At 39.2% G+C, this 19,103-nt stretch overlaps 1 protein-coding gene across 1 annotated transcript in view; it reads right to left on the bottom strand.

Annotated features, from left to right (window-relative positions):
* Nucleotides 1-19,103, bottom strand: part of LOC139128016 (uncharacterized) — a 45,824-nt gene that overhangs the window by 11,220 nt on the left and 15,501 nt on the right. The window lies entirely within an intron of this gene.

Below are 19,103 nucleotides of genomic sequence, written 5' to 3'. Positions count from 1 at the left end.
TTTTTAGCAGCTCTTGAATTATTATTATTAAAACAATAATAATCGACTATTCACAAGAGTGGTTAGTGCAAATAGCACTCCACATTGCTGCTAAAAGGACGAGTAGGATTGATTTGCACACCCATGCAATAAATAAATAGTTGGTGCAGTCTCCCAAAAATAAACAGTATAATTGATAAAACCCTGGGAAAAACGCACAGGTCTGCTAAGTAGCGAAGCCACTTCTATGCTGGCTGTGATAAAGGCAGTACTGTCTGCTCAAAACAAGTTCTCAGCTCCATTGTAATGGCAACGGAGAACAAACAAGAGTATTGCTGAAATGGCACCTAGGTAAATCGGCACCTGGGTATCCCTGCCATATGCAGATGTACCCTACAGCAGACCGGAGGTCAAGCAAGAGGTTGTGTTTGGAAAACCCGGGCTTGACACTCAGCCAAATAATCCACTGGTCCAAGGACCAGTAGTGTTTTGTTTTCACTGGTCCTCAATAAAATTTGGTGGTCCTGACCATGTACAGTGCACAAAAGAACAGAGAAAGAAGTTAAAGCTCCATCAACTGTAACTTTCAACTATTTGTTATTTATTTTTCGCAAGCCAAAAACATGAGGAAAGGCTCAGTATTTATCTTATCAATACACATTATAAACTTTACTGTCGTATTTGTTATTGTTGAAAATTATTAAATTCAAAGCCATTCATAATGACCATTATCATAAAATCTTGTTCAAATTAATGCTACTTGTTACATGGATGTGTCACCTTATCTGGTTATAGCCCCGCTGTACGCTATTGTATAGTGCCAAAGTAGCCATAGTTCGGAACTGTAACGTGAACCTTTGAAAAAATACTATTTATCCGTTGGACTAACCATAGACAGTAAACAAGTCATCGTTGATGACACAGTCCCCGCTTGTCTAATTTATTATAATCTTTGGCGTCTAGGCAGCTGTAGAATGACATTGATGCAACTTGAGTCAGGCTTGTGACTTGCAAACGAAAGTTATAGGAGCAGCATTCAATAAATGACCAATTAATTACTTTTTGTGCACATGCAGGTCGTAGTGATTTGCCTTTGTGCCAAGTTTGAACAAAATCAGTTCACAGCTGTTACAGTTATGGTACAAAGACATGTAAAATTGCCAAAAACATGACTGCCTTGCAGCCATTATATTGGATCGTATTGCGATATAAATTGGCGTGCACATGTAGGTCATAGTGCTTTGCCTTTGTGCCAAGTTAAATCAGTTCATGGCTGTTTGAGCTATGGCTCTAAGTCACGAAAATTTGCAACAAAATGGCCGCCTCGCTACCATATTCGGTCATATCGTGAAATAGATTCATGTGCATATGTGGGTCATAGGGCTTTGCCTTTGTGCCAACTTTGAACAAAATCAGTACATGGATGTTTGAGTTATGGTCCAAAGTCACGAAAATTCGCAAAAAAATGGCCGCCTCACGACCTTATTCGGTCATATCGTGAAATAGATTCATGTGCATATGTGGGTCATAGGGCTTTGCCTTTGTGCCAACTTTGAACATAATCAGTACATGGATGTTTGAGTTATGGTCCAAAGTCACAAAATTCGCAAACAAAATGGCCGCCACACGACCATATTCGGTCGTATCGTGAAATGAATTTATGTGCACATGTGGGTCATAGGGCTTTGCCTTTGTGCCAACTTTGAACAAAATCAGTACATGGATGTTTGAGTTATGGTCCAAAGTCACGAAAATTCGCAAACAAAATGGCCGCCTCACGACCATATTCGGTCGTATCGTGAAATAAATTTATGTGCACATGTGGGTCATAGGGCTTTGCCTTTGTGCCAAGTTTGAATGGAATCAGTGCATGGATGTTTGAGTTATGGTCCAAAGTCACGAAAATTCGCAAACAAAATGGCCGCCTCGCGACCATATTCGGTCGTACCGTGAAATAAATTTATGTGCACATGTGGGTCATAGGGCTTTGCCTTTGTGCAAGTTTGAATGGAATCAGTGCATGGATGTTTGAGTTATGGCTCAAAGTAACGAAAATACGCAAAAAAATGGCCGCCTCGCGACCATATTCGGTCGTATCGCGAAATAAATCGATGTGCATCTGTATGCCATAGTGCATTACCTATGTGCCAAGTTTGAACGAAATCGGTTCAGTAGTGTCTGAGAAACGGCTCCGGACGGACGGACGGACGGACGGACGGGACCCATTCTATAAGTCCCCGCCGGACTGCGTCCGCGGGGACTAAAAAGTCTATGGACTACCTCCGAAGAGTTTTTAACTGGTCCGAGCTAGAATTTACAGGCCTCAGGCCTGCGGACCAGCGTGAGTGTCAAGCCCTGAAAACAAGCTCTTCTACCCTTAGAACGACAAGTCTTACTAACTCAGAAAGTAGACTTGGTTAGACAACCCCAAGAGAAAATTCTTATAACAATAGTCTGAAAAGAATTTTCCACAAGTCCAGTCCTAATAATTAGAAACTAGACCAAAGGGCACCAGTATTGTGGCCTAACAAGCTGGTCAAACTTGTGGCCCATATATATTTAAATGTATAGCAAAATGAATAACATCCACTAACATAATATCCAGTTTGCGAAGCAGCAAACCTGAGGATATTAAAAAATGGAGTGATATATCAATAAAACTAATAAAAGTTTTATAGTTTTCCCTCTTGTGATCAAAATTACACATGAAGAGTAATAAATAGATTGTACTAACCAGTGACAAATTTGACCTGGATAGATTTACAGTAATTTCACAAATTCCCAGTCCCACAGACGAGCAATTTGTGAAAGTTAAACTAAGGTAAGTCTATAATACAGGGTTCTCCCATAGAACAATTATAGAGTCATGACTAATTTCCATAACAATGTACATTATTGTTATGATAATGAATTTTGGCTGTTTGCCAAAAATAAAAGGATGGAAATCACTACTCTATAATACTCTGAGGCGACCACTGTAAATAGCTGGAAGACTATGACCTGTATAAGATGCATAGCAATTAAAAATCCTTCCATCAGCCAGTGCCAAGGCACCAGGAAACTTGTAGAAGCTAGAGTAAGGGCAAAGAAAACAATAAAACTCTGCAAAGCTTATTGTCTTGCCCAAGAGGTTGGAAATAACAGTGGAAGGACTATACACTTATACTGTAGAAGTGATTCAAACCCTCAAAAATTGATTCGCCAACTTGCCCCTCTGACTAAGGTGGTACAACACCAAAGACTGGGGGAGAAGGGGCAGGAATAAATATTGCATCGGAGAGGAAAATCCCCTACCGAACAGAACCTCATGTACGGCGCAGACAGGTTACTTCAGCTTATAAAAACTGAACACCTGCTGCCATTTCCCAAAAAGAAGGCAACCCACAATTTTTGTTGAACAAGCAACGCAAAGTCCAATAGCCCCAAGGGCGGGAGGGAAATAAGGGATACATGTAGGTTGGAAGAACGAATCGAACGGACTTGGCACTGCATAATGACCAACAGCAAGTCCGTGTATGCCCTTGAGTCTAAAGACACCAAGGAATAATTGTGTCAACACAATGCAAGAGGAAACCTTTATACCAAAGATTATGTCTGTGATGGATCTGAACATAGCATAAATAGCACGAATGAATGGTAGGTGACTGCAAGGAGACAGCCTAGCTCTCGGATTTGAGTCCACGAAAACTGAAGGAGCGGAAACCGCACTGCCTGCTGCCTGTAGTGGAGACGTACGTACCCCAAAACAGGATCCCTTGTCGGCGAGTAACCGGTCGATTTGAAACAGGCCCACATGAAAAATAATTACTGCTGGGAAGACCCAATTCTGTCGTCAAACCGACTAAAATCCCAAATAACCCCAGGAACGTATGGGGAAAAACTATTGACAAGGAGGCATGCGACTGGAAATCCCGCAAAATATCCAAAATTGTAACTCAATAAAGCCGTCGCTGTGTGTTGAGACCCAGCAGCAGCCATAACATAAAACATAACTGCCGACCTCGAATTGATGGCAATCCTGGCTCACCAGTAACCCTATCCGTGGCCGAGCTATGTAAGCGGTCCGAAATCAACAGTCTGCGCCACCAAACTGCGCCGGCGCATTTTCAATGTGCGCCGTCAATCTGCGCCCCTATTCTGCGCCCATACAGTAACTGCGCCCTCGACCTGTGCCTTAAATCTGCGGATATCGAGCCGAACTCTTTAACTGTGCCTTCTATGATAAATATCATAGAAATAGCTGTGTTTCTCATTGATGGAATGTGGCTAAATATCGAGGATGGGGAATTTTCAGAACCATGACAAAAATAACTCGCGTTTCGTCGGATATAGTGGCTTCGAGTGCGACACTTCCAAACGAATTTTGAATACCATTCAATATTTATAGGTCCTAATATCCTTAGCTTTTGAATATTCCAATGATTTAAAACCGCCAGTTAGTGTTAAATCCCTGGAACTTCATTTTAAATTAAGGCTAATTTCGTACTCGACCGGGGGTCAAGATCACGACGCGACTGCGACTTGACATGACTTAGTATTACTACATCGACGTCCATGCATCCAGTCGCAACACATCACAATACGCGAGGCATGTGTATGCAACCAGAAACGAGAATGGTATCGAACCCAAGTTCAGTCAGCGACAAAAAATGTTCACATGACGATATTCCAGCTAAACTTTCACAAAAACTTATCGAAATATGGCGGGAAAAGGGAGCACCTAGGGCTTCGCGATCGTATGTACACGCCGAAGATGGCAGCTAAAACTATTCTAAGAATTTTTAGCAAACAGGCAATGTTTTGGGAGTAGTGGTAAAAGACATTACGCTCAGAATTTTTGCGAAACATCCAACGTCTGTAGTATGGGTTTTAGACTAATCGCCAAGTACAGCGTAGCTGAACAGTTTCCGATGCAGTAATAGATGACTGGAAAACAGAACTCATGTAGTCAGCACTCGTGCTAGTTTACTTGCAAGTTTGTGGGCCGGATTGATAAGACAAGAAAAAAGTTAATGTTGTTCGACCACGGCGTTTCAGAACCTGGTAGGAAACCATTTACCCTTTACTTGCAAGCACATGCTGTTGGGACATGTGGGATGAGTGACGAAATGAAACTAAGATCGCGATTGAGCCAAACTTATCAAGCCAATGAAAAGAGGTCTTATTAAAGAATGAAAATCAGGCGTTGCTATGGTTGCATCACGTCTCAGCTCTGTAAGCTGATACTGCGCGGAAACTAAGATTAGAGTTGTGCAGACTGCGTCGTTCGACCCCCGGACCTTTCATTTTTTTTTGCGGGAATCCCGCAGCACTCGGCAGAACACTGACGGCCAACTAAAGACATCCCTTCGCCAATGAAATTGCCAAACTAAAGTTTTTGTCGCCATTTGAAATTATTTGTAGTTTTTGGCGAACTGGCGATCGGGTAGCGTGAGCCCTGCCCTTGAGGTCTATGCTCAAATCTAACATTTGCATTCTATTTACGGCTATATCTCTCTTGTAAATAATGGTACGTACGTACTGGCTAGGCCGCGTACGATTACTTTAAACGTATGCGGAAGCCATATGGGAGAAACCATATCACGTTCTTTACACTTGTCGCAAGGATCGGAGGTCAAATTAAGTTAGCAATTGTACTCTGCATACGCAAATCTGGGTACTCGGACTTTCAAGTCCGACTAGGTCTTTGAACTCAGAGTATATACTTTGAAGTATTCTTACGCCGTTGACAACTCCTGTGAAGATCGTTGCAGATGGCCGAGTCTCACTTTTGCTTAGTAATCTTACGCCGTTTACAACTGTGAAGATCGTTGCAGCAATTTGCCCAACATCTTAATAAATCGATTGGTTCTAGATTTATCAATGACAGATGTGATTAATGGGCGCAGAATAGGGGCGCAGGTTGACGGCGCAGAATAGGGGCGCAGATTGACGGCGCACATTGAAAATGCGCCGGCGCAGTTTGGTGGCGCAGACTGCTGATTTCGGACCACTTACATACCTGCGTGGCCTGGTGAAGCAAATCATCCGAAATGGCCGTCAAAAACGACGACTCCTCAGACGAAGGACTTGAAAATTCCGACATGGAGTGGAGAAGGACAGCTGCAAACCACGCATCGCTGCCATCTTGAACGAACTCCCTAGCTACCTCGGAAAGAATACCAGTCTTGTACACAGGCCTCGAAGCTGCCTGCGTACACGAAAACAAACGTTGAGAAAAATGCTTCCCTCAACAACACTCTGCAAAAATAGAAAGGGCAGAAAATCACTCTTCTAACTCAAGTTTCGGCAGAAAAACACACCAAAACCGACAAACACAAAGTCACAGACAAAATATGCTGAGAAAAAGACTGACATCAAAACCAAGATGGAGGCCTACACTACCGACACTGCGTGTATAGTAGCATGTTGAAGAACCGGCGCTGAAAAGTTTTCAGACAGGACAAAAATCGAAAAGAGAGACAAGAGAGAGACCGTAGACAAAAGAGAGACCGTAGCTACTTAGCTACGGTCCATAGATAAAATCTCGAACGGGCAATGCTCTCACAGTGTAACAGGAAAAAAGGAGGCTGAAAAATACTGCCAATGATACAGAGTTAGTTCACATTTGAATCATTCAAGAGTAAATACTTAATCTGCAATTTGAAAACTTCTTGTAAATTTCAAGCTTGGATTAAAATATCTACATGTACTTAAGGTATTCCTAAGATATGCTAAATTTGCTCTGTGTGAGTTGAGTTGGTTCAGCTATGATTGCATATTTCACTAAACTTACAACATAAATTACTCTTAAAGTATAGCAATCAAGAAATTTTCCCAAAAATCTTCTTCATTTGAAACTTTTTCTGGACTATCTATACCTATGTTTACTTAACCGGAACACCAGTCTATTTATAGCCAGGAATTTCTGTGTAAACATTACTTACAGCTGCCATCTAATTAAATACCAAATATTGTTTTAAACTGCATAAAGTCAAATTAAAAATAATCAAGCATAAAAATCACTCGAAAGCTACACTTTTGAAATTTAGTTTTCACACATTATGAGAAATCTCTACAACACCCAAAAACTTATTTCAAAGTAAAACCAGAATTGAAAGTAATTGGATTGGTGTATTTTGTAATGAAATATTTAAAACCAAAAATAAGAAAAATTGCATCAAAGATACATCATTAGTATTTTCGACATGATATTGGTTAGTTACAATAAGGATAACTCTGACATCCTAAAAATTGAATTCCAAAGCATTTGTACTTGTACTTTCGGAGAAACCTATTTTTGACCAAAACTGACAGAAATTGCCCCAAAAAGGTATCTGAACTAATTTTGTCATAAATTCAACAGATTACAAAGATTGCTGACTGGGGCACACATTGCTATAGTCTCAGTCAACTGTGGCAGTGTTGCAAACTGGCCAAAATTTTTGCCAGACATCAGGACCGGTAACTTTCAAAACTTGCCTGTCCTGCTAGAAAGTTGCCTGTCCGGAAATTTTGACGACTCCGTTCAAAACACCCAAAATCATTATGTACTCAAACTGTAAACAACTGAAACTTGTAAACAACTTAAACTTGTAAACAACTTAAAGATGAACATTAACTTACAAATAAACTAATCTTAGTTCCCACCAAATAGGTGTTAAATGTTTTTTTATCGAAACTGATAAAGGGGAATAAGGGATTGCTCTAACATGGTAACTCTGTGATGTATGGTCCAAGAAGTAATGTGGTGTACATGTCTTTGAAAAGGACAGATTTCTCTGAAATTACATAGCCGAGGCGTCTGACTCATGACAAAATTTGTCCATGAAATGAAAAGATCAACGCGCCAAACTAAAAAAAACATTGTGGCGCGCAACAAATTAGTTTCAACTATCCAAAACGCAAACAAACAGGCAAAGTCACGACAATTATTTTATTAAGATTATGGTTGCACACTATTACACATCCCCATCGATCTAACATTTGGTAACATGGCCGAACGAACTTCACTAGTTCAAAGGATTGGGTGAAACAATTCACAAGAGCAAAAGAATTTTATTATGAAAATTTTCTGTGCTGAAGATCCTGTTCGTGGCCAATCTTCAGTCATGTACAGAGAGGTAGCCGACTATTTTCGGATTCTACCAGTCGTTTGGTTCAGAAGATAAATAGTGCCAAGAAAAAAGATGCTCAATGCTGTATGGGGGAATGTTTCTGCTAAGATCACAGAAGTGCAAGTGAAAAACAGTGATCGGGCATCGGCGCTGACTTTCAAAACACAGAATCAAGATGCCTTTGGAAAGTTAAACTGATCAAAATATTGCTTAGGCCTACTCCAAGACCAAAATATAACCAAAGTGGTCAATATTGAAGCGAGGTTTCATCCGACATTTCCCAATGAACAAGCTTTATCTGTGAAGAGTATTTAGCGAATTTAGTCATAGGCGGTATAGGCATACTATAGATTTCATGGGCAGCGCCAAGATTTGGTACAATTTTGACATTGCTCGTTCGCAGATGAATTATTTTCAAGGATGGGTTACAACGGCATGATTCCAAGACATCAACATGGTGTATTTCCAGTTTCCTATCATGATATTAAGGGAGTTCCGTATCGATATTTCCAGCGATCAATTCAATGTTTCTCGTGTCAGTATTCTGTTTCCGTCGATCCTTCATCATTGATTACGAACGCAGCATGGCTGGGAATGTCGAGGACCGGTGCTGAACTTAATGTTTTATATCGATAACAATTTGTACGCTTGGTCAGAGTGATACGAGTTTTGCACTTGTTCAGTTTCTCGCCACATTGTTGGCGCGTTGATCTTTACAGTTGTGACAATAGTTTACAAAGTTGCGGTCAGATGCCTCTGCGACAGGGTGTATCTTTTTAGTCGTTGGAAAATTAGGTGATTTCATCAGTATATAAAAAATAGAGTCAAAAACGACTCTGTGCTTCCATTTGAAAGACATATAGCATCCCACAAACCAAACTTCAGAGCAATCAGACAAGAGGTTTCACAGAATTTTTGAAAAATGTTTAAAATTGCCAAAAATTAAAAATGCAAATGGAAATTTCAACCTCACTTTGAACGATTCAAAGTAAAGTTACCCAAAGGAACTTAAATTTAAAATTTCAATGCAATTAGAGACATGTTCCCAAAAAAGTCTGGAAAATAAAAAATTCCTATAAAATAGAAAATTGCAAATATCAGCTGTGCAAATACACAGAGGGTATGGTTTCTTTAAAAAATTACCAATCACTCATAACTTCATAAGCAGTAACATGCATGCATATAAAAAATAAGTGAATTCTATTCAACCATATTGGAGAACATCCTTGGAGACTCAACTGATATTCTCAGAACCATCATTCAGACAAAGTTACTGACAACATGAATGTTTAACTACAAATTTAAGAAATCAGACTGAATGTTGATGATATCTTCACTTGAATGTCTTATGTAACTTACTGCTTTAACAGTGTCAACAAACATCTCAGTAGCCACTATAAACAAAGAACAGATGGTAGCCTCTCTCATAAGGGTGTCAAGAAAAACTTAATATAACAGTACAGTTTTGCAGATTTTAAAAGATACCAGGAATTTGATCAAAACAAGTAATAGTTCCTGAGGAAAACTGCCAAAAACCAGAAAACATTTCATCACGATTTAGGATACCTCAGTAAAGTCATCCATAGGGCCCTGTAGGCCAAATTTTATTTAAATCGGACATTGTGTTTTCATATGAGGATACTATAAGTCTAAAATCTTAGAAATTATCCAAAAAATAAAAAAGTGCAAATAAAAAAGTGAAAACAACTTAATAGGGTCACCCTAAGGAGCCTGCTCACCAAATTTCTAAGCAATCCAACAAGTGCTTTCAGAGAATCAGATTTTTTACAAAAAAGGTCAAAATTGCTAAAAAAATACAACTATGGATGGAAATTTCAACCACACTTTGCAGTCAAATCATAGCCAGGGTATCCCTAGGAACTTAAATAAAATATTCCAATACAATTGGACACATAGTTCAAGGGAAAAATTATGATCTTAAAAAAGTACCCCCAAAAAATCCTGAAAAATTAAAAAAAATCTGCAAAAATAGAAAATTGCAAATATCAGCTCAAAATGACAGATATCACGATAAGTCAACACAAGGAACATACATACCAATTTTCAAAGCATTCTGATCAGTTGTTGTCGAGTTTTTTGGCTTTTGATGATTTTCACATTTTTCTAGCTCATTTGCATATTTTTGGTGATGAGAACTTCATTTGAACAAAATCCCATCTACATGTCAGCACGCATCTACACACCAAATGGCAAGGTGATACTTGCAGCGGTTCTCAAGATTTGGCATTGAACGGACGTACATACATACATACATACATACATACATCCATCCATACATACATACATACATACCCACATACAGACAACATACAGACGCCATCACCGATCAACCCCTATAGCTTCCATGGTATATATACATATACCAAATGGAAGCTAAAAACCGTGTAGTGCTATTTTTGCGCACGGTAATTTAAATACAGCCAGACCCCTTTCAACGCAGATGTTGCGTTTACCATGGCGTGTTTTACTTCTACTGCTCACTAGAGATTTACCAGTAAGCGCATCTTCCTGTTTACGTGTCTCACGTGGGTTGCGCCCCGGCCTCACACTCACCTAACACAGGCAAGTGTGGATATAAATTTAGTTTATTTTACTATACACATTAAGTCTAGAAGAGACTGATCGATCGGGGGATGGGGCCACTATCATGAGCCCGACACACGGACGTGAAAGTCAAATTTTCCTCCCGTCCGACTGAAAAGTTACCCGTCTCGGACGGGAGGACGGACGGTAGTTTGCAACGCTGACTGTGGACACACAACTTGATAGGTGCTATACAACTGTGAACACACATCTTGTTGGGTTGCTATATTAACTGTGGACACACAATGTTAGGTTGCTATGGGGGGCACACATTGCTATAGTCTCAGTCAACTGTGGACACACAACTTGATAGGCTGCAACATAACAAAAGCTTGGTGAGCTGCTTTTCAACTGTTGACATACAACTTGATAGGCTGCTATACAACGGTCAACAAACATCTTGTTGGAATTGCTATTTCGGGGACACACATCGCTATATAGTCTCAGTCAACTTTGGACACACAACTTGATAGGCTAGCTGCTATACAACTGTGGACACACAACTTGGTAGGCTGCGCTATACAACTGTGGACACACAACTTGGTAGGCTGCTATACAACTGTGGACACACAACTTGATAGGCTGCTATACAACTGTGGACACACAACTTGGTGGGCTGCGCTATACAACTGTGGACACACAACTTGGTAGGCTGCTATACAACTGTGGACACACAACTTGATAGGCTGCTATACAACTGTGGACACACAACTTGATAGGCTGCTATACAACTGTGGACATGTGCACAACTTGGTGGGCTGCTATACAAATGTGAACACACATCTTGTTGGGTTGCTATGGGGGGGGGGCACACATTGCTATAGTCTCAGTCAACTGTGGACACACAACTTGATAGGCTGCAACATGACAAAGGCTTGGTGAGCTGGTTTTCAACTGTGGACATACAACTTTATCGGCTGCTAATCAACTGTGGACACACAGCATTTACGCTTAATTGTAACTTAATTGCATACACACAAATCAATAGGATCAGTTTTTCATCTAGACAGGGCCCAGGTGGGGGGATTCCTCCTCTGTAGGTATGTTGGCACCCCCAGCACTTTATCAAGGGGTGACCAGCACTTTATCAAGGGGTGACCTGTACACAGGGAACGGGGGATGAAAGGGTTAAAGGCTTCTTAATAAAGTTAATTGTGGACACACAAATCCACTTATGTTGCAATATGACTGTGAATGAACGACTTATTCAGTTGTAGTAAAATAAATCACTGCTGGGTGTAATTATTATGGCTATGACCCTTTGAAGCAATATCTTAAAGGAAAGGATGGGCAAGCGTGATTTTAACACTAATGTCTCCTTAGAGTGGTTTTAAAATACATGTCATTTTGACAGGGCTTACTCTAGGCTATTAAAATTGTTAGCCAACTGATTAGCCAAATATATTTTTTGTTAGCCAAACGAAGGAACCATTAGTCAATTTACCACCGTCGCAAAACAGGAACCAACACATACGGAAATATGAGGTAAACTTTCAATATGTGATAATTTAAGTTTATTGGTCATGAAACGTGATGAAATAAACATCGCACTGTAAGTAATTCTTTTTCAGGTTTTTCACATATTTTACAACAAAATCAACATCCTCTTGTTTATTTGTTACACATTTTTTTAACTCTTTCTTCATGAGTTGGTCTGAATGTCTGTATTTGACATACATAACTTAAAAACTGACCATTCATTGACATGTTTTTCTTTGGATAATAGTGTACTTTATACTATATAACCTTCCCTTTTCGTTTTCTCTGTACCAAAGAAATACTTTCAATCTCCTTTGTGCCATAATCTACAAGCTCTCTCTCATCACTGGGAGATTTTGACGGAACCAGTATATCAAATAGCAGGATGGAGTGATTATAAACTCAAGTCATTTGTCTTTACAGTTGTTTATCTGTCTGTCATAAGCATGAAGGGTCTTTTTTTCTGTGACCTTGTCACTAAAAGATTATCTGCCACAGTGTTCTGCCGAGGTCCTTAGCTGTTTGGGTTTGAAGGCCCCTATATGCTACAAATATAGGGTTATTTCTAAAGCGTCAAAGAGCAAGACACGAAATTCATGAGGAAAATGTAGGCAATTTCTCTCAGTTCTCTGCAAATGATCAGCCATACTGCATGTAGTTATTTTTCTGCTTTCGAAACGTAGTTTCCAGTAAAATATTCCTTAGTCAATTACCCTTGTATATCAGTACGTACCTTTTAACCTTCATCTGATATTGTTTGAAAACCAAACTAGTGAAATTATTCCGCGTATCACCAAGACTAGAGTCTCGATCGGCCGTCAAGATTGTATACAAATCTAAACGAACTCATGAAATCGCTGTCCGAGTATTGGAAAATTACGTGATCCGTGAGTATCAAAAAACGGTACATCGTGATACAAAACAATTCCTGTAACCTTATAAGTTTGTAGACGTTAAAACCTCGTAAAAAATTTCCAGTTATGACGAACAGAGAGACAGGAAAATACGATTAATTTTGTAGTGACGCCTAAACACGATCATTTAGTACCTACCTTATCTCTGATCAAGAAATTTCAAAGAAAGTGCTCGTCGTTTAATTGCGAAATCTTTTGCCGAAGACGGCAGCTGAAACTATTCTAAGAATTTTTAGCAAACAGGCAATGTTTCGGGAGTAGTGGTAAAAGACGTTACGCTCAGAATTTTGACGTCTGTAGTTTGGGTTTTAGACTGATCGCCAAGTACAGCTCAGCTGAAGAGTTTCCGATGCTGTCATAGATGACTGGAAAACAGAACTCGTGTAGTCGGCACTCGTGCTAGTTTACTTGTAAGTTTGTGGGGCTGATGACAAGAAAAAAGTTAATGTTGTTCGACCACGGCGCTTCAGAACCTCGCAGGAAGCCATTTTCCCATTACTTGTAGGCACATGATGATGTTCAGATGTTGGGACATGTGGGATGAGTGACGAAATGAAACAAAGATCGTGATTGAGCCAAACGTTTTAGGCCAATGAAAAGAGGTCTTTTAAAGCATGCAAATCAGGCGTTGCTATGGTTGCATCACGTCTCAGCTCTGCTCTGTAAGCTGATACTGCGCGGAGACATTAGAGAATGCGTCTTACGACCCGGACCTTTCAAATGTTTTCGGGAATCCGGCATGTCTGCCTCGGCAGAACACTGACGGCCAACTAAAGACTTCCCTTCGCCAATGAAATCGCCAAACTAAAATTTTTGTCGCCATTTGAAATTATTTGTAGTTTTTGGCGAACTGGCGATCGGGTAGCGTGAGCCCTGTTTGACCAACCACAAATTACGCGTTTTCACAAAAATTCAGGAGAAACAAGTCATTGTCAATGACATAGTCCCATTGAACTTGGGATATCAGTTGTAATGGGACAGGGAAATGAACGTATGTGGTAGTAGTCTATTGTTATTGCTTACATGTCAATGTATCAATGAACAGGACAGTGTGATTGAATTGCATAAAATCAATCATGTGCATATGTATAACACAGATCTTTGTACGTATGCAGAAGACAATGTCCATTTGAATTATCAAATCCACAAGCATATGTATGACAAAGGTCTCTGTTTTTGTAACAATTTTGAAAGAAATCAGTTGAGTTATGGCTCAAAACGTGAAAAAATTGCATCAAAATGGCTATGGCCATGTATGGCATAAATCAATGCCCCTTTATCAAATTTGAAAGAAATCTTTTGAGACCAGACTGACTTATGGCTTATAACATGAAGAATCATAACAAAATGGGCGCAATGCCGCCATATATTGGATCACATCACAAAAATCAGCACACATATGTATGACATAGATCAATGCCCCTGTATTAAATTTGAAAAAAATTGGTTGAGATGCATCTGTGTTACAATGTACATGAATGGCTTAAAACACAAAAAATTGTAACAAAATGGCCGCCAGGCACCTATTTTGGATCATATCACAATAAAACCTAACATGAATATGTATGACATAGATCAATGCCCTGTACAAATTTGAAAGAATTGGTTAAGACATGTCTGTGTTATAGCGCTAAACGTGAAAAAATCGTAACAAAATGGCCGCCAGGCAGCTATCTTTGATTGTAACATGAAACCAACGACGTGCATCTGTATGCCATAGGGTAAGTACTATCCTTGTGCAAAGTTTGAAAGAAATTGACCAAGGCATGTCTGAGATATCTGCGTGAACGGACAGACGGACAGACACACGGATTGAGGGACGCACGCACACACCGACATGACCCAAACGGTAAGTCCCCCAGGACTTCGTCTGTGGGGACTAAAAAGCTACTTCCATAGGGCTTCATAGTGTATGGGCGAGAGCTGAGAAAAAGACTGACATCAAAACCAAAGATGGAGGCCTACACTACCGACACTACGTGTATAGTAGCATGTTGAAGAACCGGCGCTGAAAAGTTTTCAGACAGGACAAAAATCGAAAAGAGAGACAAGAGAGAGACCGTAGACAAAAGAGAGACTGTAGCTACTTAGCTACGGTCCATAGATAAAATCTCGAACGGGCAATGCTCTCACAGTGTAACAGGAAAAAAGGAGGCTGAAAAATACTGCCAATGATACAGAGTTAGTTCACATTTGAATCATTCAAGAGTAAATACTTAATCTGCAATTTGAAAACTTCTTGTAAATTTCAAGCTTGGATTAAAATATCTACATGTACTTAAGGTATTCCTAAGATATGCTAAATTTTGCTCTGTGTGAGTTGAGTTGGTTCAGCTATGATTGCATATTTCACTAAACTTACAACATAAATTACTTTTAAAGTATAATAATCAAGAAATTTTCCCAAAGATTTTCTTCATTTGAAACTTTTTCTGGACTATCTATACCTATGTTAACATAAACCGAACAGCAGTCTATTTTAGCCAGGGAATTTCTGTGTAAACATTACTTACAGCTGCAACCTAAATAAATACAACATATTGTTTTAAGCTGCATAAATTGAAATTAAAAATAATCAAGGATAAAAAACACTCAAAAGCTACACTTTTGATATTTAGTTTTCACACACTAAGAAATCCAAAAACTAATTTCAAAGTAAAACCAGAATTGAAAGTAATTGGATTGGTGTATTTTGTAATCAATTTTTAAAACTAAAAATTAGAAAAATATCCTTAAAGAGACAACATTCGTATTTGACATGACATGACATTGGTTAGTTACAATAAGAATAACTCTGACAACCTTAAAATTAAATTCCAAAGCATTTGTACTTGTACTTTTGGAAAAAAAAACATTTTGACCAAAACTGACAAAAATTGCTCCAAAAGGTATCTGAACTAATTTTGTCATAAATTCAACAGATTACAAAGGTAACATCCTTGCAAATATCCAACCCAAATTTGCAAGCAATTAGGCATGCGGTTTCAGAGAAAAAGAATTTTTACCAAAAATGAGGAAAATCACCCAAAAATTCAGCAAAAATAGAAAATTCAAGATATCTTCACAAAATTCATAGTACTGTATGAGGTTCACCTAAGGTACTTGCATATTAATTTTCAAAGCAATCCGAACAGCGGTTCTTGATTTATTAATTTTTGACTATTTTCACAATTTTTAGGCTCATTTGCATAATTTTGGCAAAGTCAACTTCATTTGAAAAAATCCCATCTACAGCCTTGGATCCATCTACACACCAAATACCGAGTCAAAATGTGCAGCGGTTCTCAAGTTTTCGCAGTGGACGGACATACATACATACATACATACAACATACATACCGGTACATACATACATACATACATACATACATACATACAGACATACAGACATACAGACATACATGCATACAGACGACGGACACCGATGTTATGCTATAAGTTCACATTGGTATGTATATACCAAATGTGAACTAAAAAATGCAGACGAAACCACAGATCTGGACAGCAGGACAGATACATGTGAACTTTGTGAGCGCTGAAGTCATACTGACGTGTCAACGGCGGGTATACGGTATTGTTGGCGGTTAACACCTGGACAATATTATGTTGAGGAAAAAGAGGTATGTTATTATGACATAGAAACTATTTGTGCCAGTGCGGAAAATGCAAACTATGAAAAACGCCCAGCAACATACCCTGAAGTACAAAACAATGTAACTAGGGGCATAGGACAGCAAGCAAGATGGCTGCCCCATCAACAATATGCATGTGTGGAAAGCATGGTAAATCCGCAATCCGAACAAACCGAAAAACAAGAGAAAGCACTAATCAATGACAAAGTTGGAAAAAGGCTAGTAAAGGATACTCTCACACTCGGCATGAGAAATGAATAAGTGGGCTGAATGCTACAGTCGGTAAGCAAATTTTCACAAACTGTGTTGCAAGAGCTAACAGTTTACCAGACAACTATTACTGACGAGGGCTGAGACTTAACTGCCTATTATCGGCAGATTGGGGCCTTATAAATCTTGCACACACCGTATGTAAATTTTATCCCAGCCAATAAGATCGGGCTTTGGACTTTAGGCATATAGTTGTGGGGAAAGGTAATGGATGAAACATGAGTTGGCCAATGCTCAGGTCAAAAAACACAATACTCAGCGTTCCAAGCTAACACAGATTGACGATAAAAGAAAGGGAGAGGTCGAAAACGCGAAAAATCAACAATCAAGTAAGACAAGTCATCAATAGATGACACAGTCCCTGCCAGTTCAATGTTGTTGAAATCTTTGGAACTTTGACATTATTATTTTTGATATAAATTTGACAATTTTTAACCTGGTGGTCATTATCTACTGTATTACAACAAAATTTCATGTAAACATAGCTCTGTGCCGAGTTTGAACCAGATGCGCTGAAGCATGTCTGAGTTAATGCTCAAAATATGAAATGTACATACTAATATGGCTAACAGACAGCAATTTTTTGTCATATTGGAACGTAATTCATGTGTAGATAAATGTCATGCCTGTGCCAAATTTGAATCAAACTGGTTGTTGTGGCTGAATTAGGGCTCAAAATATACAAAATTACTTAGCAATAGTGTACATATATATCATATAACAGATAAGCCTTGTACCAAGTTTGAATTAAATTGACTGAAGCATGAAAATTTTTGTATACATACATGTCATAATATATTAGCCCTGTACCAAGTTTGAACCAAATAGGCTGAAGCATGTGGGAGTTGGGGCTCCAAATATGATAATTACATAATAAAATGGCTGCTGGGTGGCCATTTTGAATTGTATTGTGATGGAAATTTTTGTGTACATACATGTCATAATATATTAGGCATGTACCAAGTTTGAACCAAATAGGCTGAAGCATGTGTGAGTTGGGGCTCCAAATATGATAATTACATAATAAAAACTGCCGAGCGGCCATTTTGAATTGTATTGCAATTAAAATTTTGGTGTACATACATGTCATGATATACAGTGTTTTCTCTCGACTGCGCGATTGCGCAAATTGCGCATTTTAAGCTGTGTGATGCCCTCAATTTACTCAAAGCGCAATAAGTGCGCTTTGCGTACGTAATGGAGTAAAATACAGCGGATGGAAGCACTCATTGAATTCAATGCAGAGTCAGCCTGGACAGTTTGGAGAAAATGAAAATCTAGGCTGATCTTTTCAGCAACACGAATTGACACAGTAATATCTAATTTATACCCTGTAACTGAATATACTTCCTGTTGGAAAGAAATAAAAAAGACTGAGTTGCAGATTTTTTAATGTCATTGGTTGTAAACTATTAATACTGCTCCCTGAAATCCCCAAACCGTCCCTAATGTCATTGATTGTCAAAATTAAAAAAAACGCCCCCTGAAATCTAAAACTGCCCCCTAATTTTGATGAGTGGGGCACAAATTGCCCTTTTCAAGAATATCCCAGAGAAAACACTGTGATATATCAGCCCTTTGCCAAGTTTGAATCAAATCAGCTGAGGCATGTCCAAGTTGGGGCTCAAACATGTCAATTACATAACAAAATGGGTGCCAGACAGCCACTTTCACTTGCATCATGACAAAAATTCATGTATGTCATGATATACTAGCCTTGTGATATACTAGCCTTGTGCCAACTTTGCACCAAATTGACCAAGGCATGTCTGAGTTGTGGCCTGATATATGAAATTATATAATATGCCCCTGCCGGCCATCTTGGATCGTATCGCGAAATAACATGACGTGCATATGTACGTTGGGGTACATTATCCTTGTGCCAAGTTTGAACGAATTCGGTCCAGGCACTTCTGAGAAATGACTCCGGACAGATGGACGGACGGACAGACGGATGGACGGAGCCCAAACCATAAGTCCCCCAGACTTTGTCTGGGCGGGGACTTAAAAATACCGCCAATGATACGGCGTGACTCACATTTGAATAACAAAAGAGTAAATACTTATTCTATAATTTGAAATTTTCTTGTAAATTCAAAGTCTGGATAACCTTTACAATATGAACTGTAC

Source organism: Ptychodera flava, unplaced genomic scaffold (assembly GCF_041260155.1).
Source record: "Ptychodera flava strain L36383 unplaced genomic scaffold, AS_Pfla_20210202 Scaffold_41__1_contigs__length_1339820_pilon, whole genome shotgun sequence".
Taxonomy (NCBI): Eukaryota; Metazoa; Hemichordata; class Enteropneusta; family Ptychoderidae; genus Ptychodera; species Ptychodera flava.
This window is presented reverse-complemented; position numbering and strand designations above follow the sequence as displayed.